The sequence below is a fragment of the Oryzias melastigma genome, linkage group LG15 (genome assembly GCF_002922805.2).
Source record: "Oryzias melastigma strain HK-1 linkage group LG15, ASM292280v2, whole genome shotgun sequence".
NCBI lineage: Eukaryota > Metazoa > Chordata > Actinopteri > Beloniformes > Adrianichthyidae > Oryzias > Oryzias melastigma.
In genome coordinates this window covers 6,007,480-6,014,749 of record NC_050526.1, presented here as the reverse complement: position 1 = coordinate 6,014,749, position 7,270 = coordinate 6,007,480, and positions in this window count along the sequence as shown.

Sequence of the window (7,270 nt, the reverse complement as noted above, 5' to 3'; positions counted from 1 at the left end):
TAGAGTAAGAACACGGTACCGGACACTTTACAATACATTTTCCTCAGGCACGACAATGGGACTTTCCATTCTCATGATGTCCCTTGAGGTGCAAGACACTCCTCTTTAAGATGGGTGGGGCAGCATCTCTCTGCAAACCTTCTGAACTCAAAACCTGCTGGTTAGTCCCTCCCATACTGGGAATAAGGTCTAAATCACTGTCATGAATTGTTGGGAGANGGACAGGTGAGTGCAAGTCGAGCCAGAGGCGAGGTCCACGGCCAAGGACAGGAGCAGAGACAATCCTTCATCCAGATGGTACCAGGGGACAGGTGAGTGCAAGTCGAGCCAGAGGCAAGGTCCACTCCCAAGGACAGGAGCACAGGCGAGCCACCTGGAATCTGGAATCTCCCCGGAGGTGAGTGGGAAAGAGGGACAACACATGAATCACACTGCACCAAAGAGAGGCAAGGAGAACTAAATGAAAAATAAATGATAAAGAATGGTAGAGAGGAAGAGAAAAGTGCAGCTAAATCACTCTTAGTAAAGAATATTTCGTTTAGTTACTAAATTCGTAATGACAAAAATATAATAAAAAGGCATCAAAAATGAGCCATAATTGATCGTTTTACCACTTTCACAAAGCTTGGCTTATCTTTTAAAAGCGTTTTTAAATGTGTAGAAGAAGAGCATACAGAAGGAATAAAGTAAAATACAGCGGTAATCACACAGTTAATACGACTAACTTAGATTTTGCACTCAGGCATTTTCTATTTATGAAAAACATTATTCAACATATTTCTGCTCAGTTTCATGTTGTAAATTTATTTTTGTGAGGCAACAAAGCTGCCACCACTTAGAGCCCATAACATTGGCTTTCATGTTCAGGGATTAAGCACAAGAGGGCACTAAAATTCTGATCAAAACTCCACATCTGTCACCATAAATGCCTCCAAGTGTTTTATAGGAAACAAGAATTTGGACTTTTAATGGATACCATATTTTTTCTTTTTATTCCTGTCTCTTTTTTGACCACAAAAATAAACAACAATTAGTAATCCTTGGAGTTTTTTTCCCCCTAAAGAATCGATAATTTACATCAGCTTGAAGATATTCACATTACAAAATCACACATGCTGAGGAGTTGCAGCATCAACGTTTTTTCCCAGCACTATTTATAACAGTAGACAGAAGTCTGAGAAGTCTTATCCTAAAGATCTGATAGTTTTATGTATTCCCAGATGAACTCTTCTCTCTGAAGCTGCTGCCTTAGTTGTGGTCACAGTGATTCTGAATGTAAATGAGAAACAGTTGAGGAATTATGCTCCTCTGTTGAGCAATTCCCATCTTAAGATCAGTGGTGTTGGCTAATTTAGAGTGAAATTCTTTCTGTGATTCCCAAAAATGAGATTTTTTTTTTGTCATTTATCCATCTTCTTTAGCTGCTAATTCCTGTGGAGGTTCACTTAGATGCTGGAGCCTATCCCCGCCTCTGAAGGGGGAACAGATTTCAAGTCCATCGCAGGGCCAGAGAGAGAAAGTGAGCGATCATTTTCTAAAACAAACAAAAGCTATTAATGAGTTGGTTTGGTTTTTTTAAATGCTGCACTTCTTCTTTTTCCTTCACTCCTTTGACTGCACTTGGAAAATCAAAGCTCTAAAGAATTTCCAGCTCACTGAATAAAGAATCAGTTCAGAATCCTGTGATAAAGATAACTAGTTTGGAGCTGAGGGAGAGTGGAGAAGGATGTAAGAGACACAAAAAAGGTAAAAAATTAAATGAATATTTTTTTAAAAGTAACAATAAAAAGTCTGGTTATCATCCATAATTTCTACTTTTAACTTTGAAATGTTCAAGGAAAAACTGTTTTATTGCTGTTCATCATTTCACGTTTTTTTAGAAGAATGAACCTGCTGAGGATCATGGAGGGAGTCCCTTCTGTCACAAGGAGTGGGGCGAGAAGAAAGACAGCTCATAATTTTTTTTAAAAAACACAAATCATGTCTATGTCTCATGTGAGCTCCAGTTTCATTAAGTAACTTAACCCTTTAAAGCCCAAAGAAGTGATAGAAAATTAATTTGGGGGGAAATTAAGATGTTTTTTTTTAAACCTGTTTGATGAAATCAATGTTTATAAAAAAGTATCAATTATGATACGTTGGATTATTAAGTACATTTTTGTGTAACTCGGTGTTAGTTTAAGTTGCATGAATGTTTAGGGGGGAAAAAAACTTTCTCAAATTTGATCCACACATGTTTTAACATTATATAAAGATTGACTTAAAACAAAAGTTGCATTATTTAAATACAGAAAGTATTAATTTAAAAAAATGTATAACAATAGATTAGTTATTTTTACCATAAAAGTTGGAAAACTAGCAAAAATTGTTCCCACAGAAAGTGATTTCATGGAGGGAGCCATTTTAAAATGAGTAGGAAAAGCTCGTCTACTGCCCCTAGTGGCATAATGAGGAACTACAGGGCAGAAGACATGGACCAAGCTTTTTGAGGAAAGTTTAGTCCATGCTAATGAGACAGGGATCTTATATATGTGTGTATCAAGGATGATACAAATGGCTGTATGGGGTTCAAATGCTGCAAACGTGTGAGATAACTTGACATTTTGCAACCTTAAAAGGTAATTCTGGTGATTCTAGCCAGAAAAACTGCAAAGTCTTACAGTTTGATTCAAGTCTGTTCAAAATGCTTCACATAATTTATAACAGTATAAAAAGAGCAGGACCTTCTGTGTTGATTTTAAAGGAAAAAATAAGAAGAGCAAAGACTTTCAGCACAAAGAAACAAGGTAACAAATATCAAGAAAAGCAGCCAGAAAACATCTCCATGAGCAGAGAATTTAGAGGTATGCTACGGCTACATTCTGCATGAAGGGCATGCTCAGGAAAACAAGTAATTTTCATTGTCTTGTGCTGTACTTTCTACACAATCATACTTTTTCTTTTTGATTCGTGTCTGCATTTTATTGGAGATTCAGTGTCGATGGCATTAGCAAAAGAAAATAAGACAGCAAAGATATTTTTAGCCGGATTGTCCTTTTTTGATTTAGCAATTATTTGCTTGTGACATCAGCACCAGCTCCAAACACAACAAATCCCAGTCATCTCTGACTAATTCTGCCCAATTAATCCAATTACCTGACAGTCCATCTTCTTGCTAATTAGAGAGTGGATGGGATTTGATGATGAATCACTCTCATCACTCTAATAATCTCAAATATTAGACAGAAGCTAAATGTGGTTATTCCCACTATCGACCCAAAGCAGGCAGAAGTCGTAGAAATAAAGGCATCCATAGAAACGTCTGTAACATTAGACTGCTTTACTGCTGTGGACCAAGCAGAAATAGCATCAGTTATTACGTCTTCTAAAACCTCCACTTGTCTCTTAGACCCAATCCCCACTAAACTTTTTAAAGAAATCTTCCCCCTAATTAGTGAATCTATTCTAACCATAATAAATGCCTCCCTAGAAACTGGTTATGTGCCTCAGTCTTTTAAATATGCTGTTGTTAAACCTCTTTTAAAAAAACCCAGCCTGGATCCTGACATTCTGGCCAACTATAGACCAATATCTAATCTCCCATTCATATCTAAAATCCTAGAAAGAGTTGTGGTAAAGCAGCTGCAGTGCCACCTACAGGACAATAATCACTTTGAAGATTTTCAGTCAGGGTTCAGACCTCACCATAGCACTGAAACTGCACTGGTCAGGGTTACTAATGACTTGCTATTGGCTTCAGAAAAGGGACTAATCTCTGTTCTGGTCCTGTTAGACCTCAGTGCAGCCTTTGATACCATCGACCACAGCATCTTACTCCAGAGACTAGAGCATGACATAGGGATCAGGGGATCTGCCCTCCAGTGGTTTGAATCCTATTTATCTGATAGATACCAGTTTGTTAATGTAAATGGACAGTCCTCTCATTGTACTAGAGTTAGCTACGGAGTCCCTCAGGGCTCAGTTCTAGGGCCCATTCTGTTCACGCTTTACATGCTGCCCTTAGGAAACATAATCAGGAAACATAGCATTAACTTTCACTGTTATGCAGATGATACACAGCTGTATTTATCCATTAAACCTGACCAGAATGACCACCTAGAGAAACTGAATTCATGCATCAGAGACATTAAGACCTGGATGACAATTAATTACCTCCTCCTGAACCCAGAAAAAACTGAGGTCATGATACTGGGTCCTAAACACCTGAGAGATGCTCTCTCAGATCAGATAGTCTCCCTGGATGGTGTAAATGTTGCCTCCAATTCTTCAGTCAGAAACTTAGGGGTTTTATTTGACCAGGATTTATCATTTAAGGCTCACATATCTCAAGCTTGTAAAACTGCATTTTTTCACCTACGCAATATAGCTAGGATCAGAAATATGTTATCTAAAAGTGATGCTGAAAAACTCATCCATGCATTTGTTACGTCTAGACTGGATTACTGTAACTCTTTACTAATAGCATGCCCGAAAAGTTCTTTAAAAAGTTTTCAGCTTGTCCAGAATGCAGCAGCACGATTGTTAGCAGGAACTAGTAGAAGAGAACACATCACTCCTGTGTTAGCTTCTCTCCACTGGCTACCAGTTGAATCCAGGATCAAGTTCAAAATCCTCCTGTTAACCTATAAGGCTCTGAATGGTGTGGCCCCATCCTATATTAGAGATCTCATAGTTCCTTACCAACCAGTCAGAACACTTCGTTCACAAAATGCTGGACTGCTTGTAGTTCCTAGAATTTCTAAAAGTACAGTTGGAGGTAGAACCTTCAGCCATCAAGCCCCTGTTCTATGGAATAAGCTCCCAGCTCATGTCAGAGAGGCCAGCACAGTTTCTACCTTCAAAACTAGCCTTAAAACATTCCTCTTTGGACAGGCGTTCTGCCAGGCTAGCTAGTAATCAGAGAATATTCCCTCTCATGTGGTCCTTGTGAGGCTAGATTAATAAATTAATATTGATGCGTTTAAATATAAATTTAGATTTTCCATCAGCGTTATTTTTCAGATCAGCTCTGGGGTTCTGTTCTCTATTCTCATCTACTTCTCCTCTCTTCTATTCTTTATTATTTATTGTATTTAGTTCTCCATGCTTTTGTGGTGCAGTTCCATTCACATGTTGTTCTTCTTTCCCACTCTCCTCTGGGGAGCGGGAGAGATTTCAGATGCCCGGTGGATCGCCCACGCTCCCACTCTTGGCCGTGGACCACGCCCCCGACACCATCCTGCATCTCTGAGTGAGAGTGATTCCTGCTGGGTCATCTTTCCTCCTGCTCGTGGACTGCACTTCTGCTTCAGCTTGACTATGGACTTCATCATCACTTGTCCCTCAGCTTTATCTGAATGAACTCTTAGATTCGTAGTTGTAGAAGCTAATCTTTCTTTAACTGTTCTGGTATCGCCTGTCCGTCCTGGGATGGGATCTCTCCCTCATGTGGGAATCCCTAAGGTTTCTTCTTTTTTCCTGACTCAGGTTTTTTTAGGAGTTTTTCCTTACCGGGAGGGAGGGTCTAAGGGCAGGGATAACCAAGTTTATGTAGTCTGTTTAGTTTTTAACAATTGTTTATATTTTGAAGCCCAATGAGGCAAATCTCTTTGTGATTTTGGGCTATATAAATAAAATTGAATTGAATTGAATTGAACTTTTCAACTGAGAATGATGTGAACTCATTTTCAAACTAGTTCATGACTGGCACACATATCGACACAGTTTTGGGAAGAGGATGAATGTTAGTTTTATTGTGAAGGGAAAGAAGAAGCCAATAAAGAAAGTTGCTAATGCTACAGTCACAAATACAACTGCCAGCGTGGGATGGGGAGGCATCGGGAGAATCTTCAAGATTCTATACCGCCGTCCGATTTTTTAGACAATTGTCGGTGTGGTTATGACTGTTGACAGTGCCAGCAATTGGGCGACAGCTAGGATGGACTCAGGGCGTTGGTAGCTGGCAGCAGCTGTTATTGGTCGATGTGTAAATGCCGTCCGTATCAAATTCCACCAGCCGTTCTGTACCTTTTAAAAAGCGGGCCATTCTGCACCACTTAACATTCGCAGCTCAACCTTTGAGAACGCATTATCATCTTGTCAGTTTACAAATTTTCACATTTTTAGATAACATGTCCCCCAAGAAAACACAATGTTCTGTCTTCTTTGTATTCTTCCCAGCATATCTCGAAATCGCTGTGGAGCATCAATGCCAATTTGGGCCCCCAGTTGATGTCTGGTCATCGCCATGCCAACAGCCCTCATCAATTGGCCAGGCGGCTACCTATCACAAATAGGAAGATGGCTGGGTTCACATGCTGCAGATTTGTTTGCACCGACAGGATGACAGGAGTCAAGCGCAGCCAAAAGTCCATAAAGCTAAATCAGGGTCGGGGAGGCAGAGGTCAGGCGCTGGCATTGTAATATTGGAGAGCTGGCTAGAGTAGTCAGAGTCCAGGTGTGGGTCGAGGGTGGCAGTCAGAGACAGAGTCGGGCTAGAATCAGGATACGAGAAGACAGGACATGATATAGCGCTCAGCTTGCAGTCAGAGTGGCACAAACAATACTTCACACTGAGCGTGGCTGATTAGGTCTCAGGTGGGTTATTGTGGTTAAAAGTCAGGTGAGCGGCATCCAGGAACTGCGTGCTGGGAGGTAATGCATTAGTAAGCTGAAAATTACCCCCGCCAATGACATTTGGCTCCAGTCGGTAACCAGAGGGGGAGACAGAGCCCTAACTACTGACACGACTGTACGCTTTCCAACAACTGGACGGTGGCAGTGGGACGGTAGAAAGGTTTGGCAGCCTGAAAATGGGCGACCACCAGACGATTTTGAGGGCCTTGGAGAACCTTATATCCATCAATGATCGTGCTGCTGCCTTCCTACCATCCACCTGTTATTGGACTGCCACTGCGCAACCTCAAAATGTGTCCAGGTAACCAATGACTGATGTCAAAAAATCGTCTGGTCACTAAAGATGTAACAATTCTTCGAAAACCGGTAAAAAAAGAAAAAAAAAAAAGATTCAAAGTCATCAACATGTTTAATTCGATTTGACAGCTTTCCATGACTGAATCGTTACATCTCTAACAGTCGACATAAAATATTTTAACTTTTTCTCCAGAGTACTAATGCCGCTGTGTGGCCACCTGTCGAATTTGTTAAAAAAATCTGGAATTTAGATCGGCAAGTGGTGGCATTTTAGGACATGTTACCGTAGTTTAAATGTGAGAAAATATTAATTTCATAAGCATGTCTATATTTTTTGGAAGTGAAATGGTCTCATCAT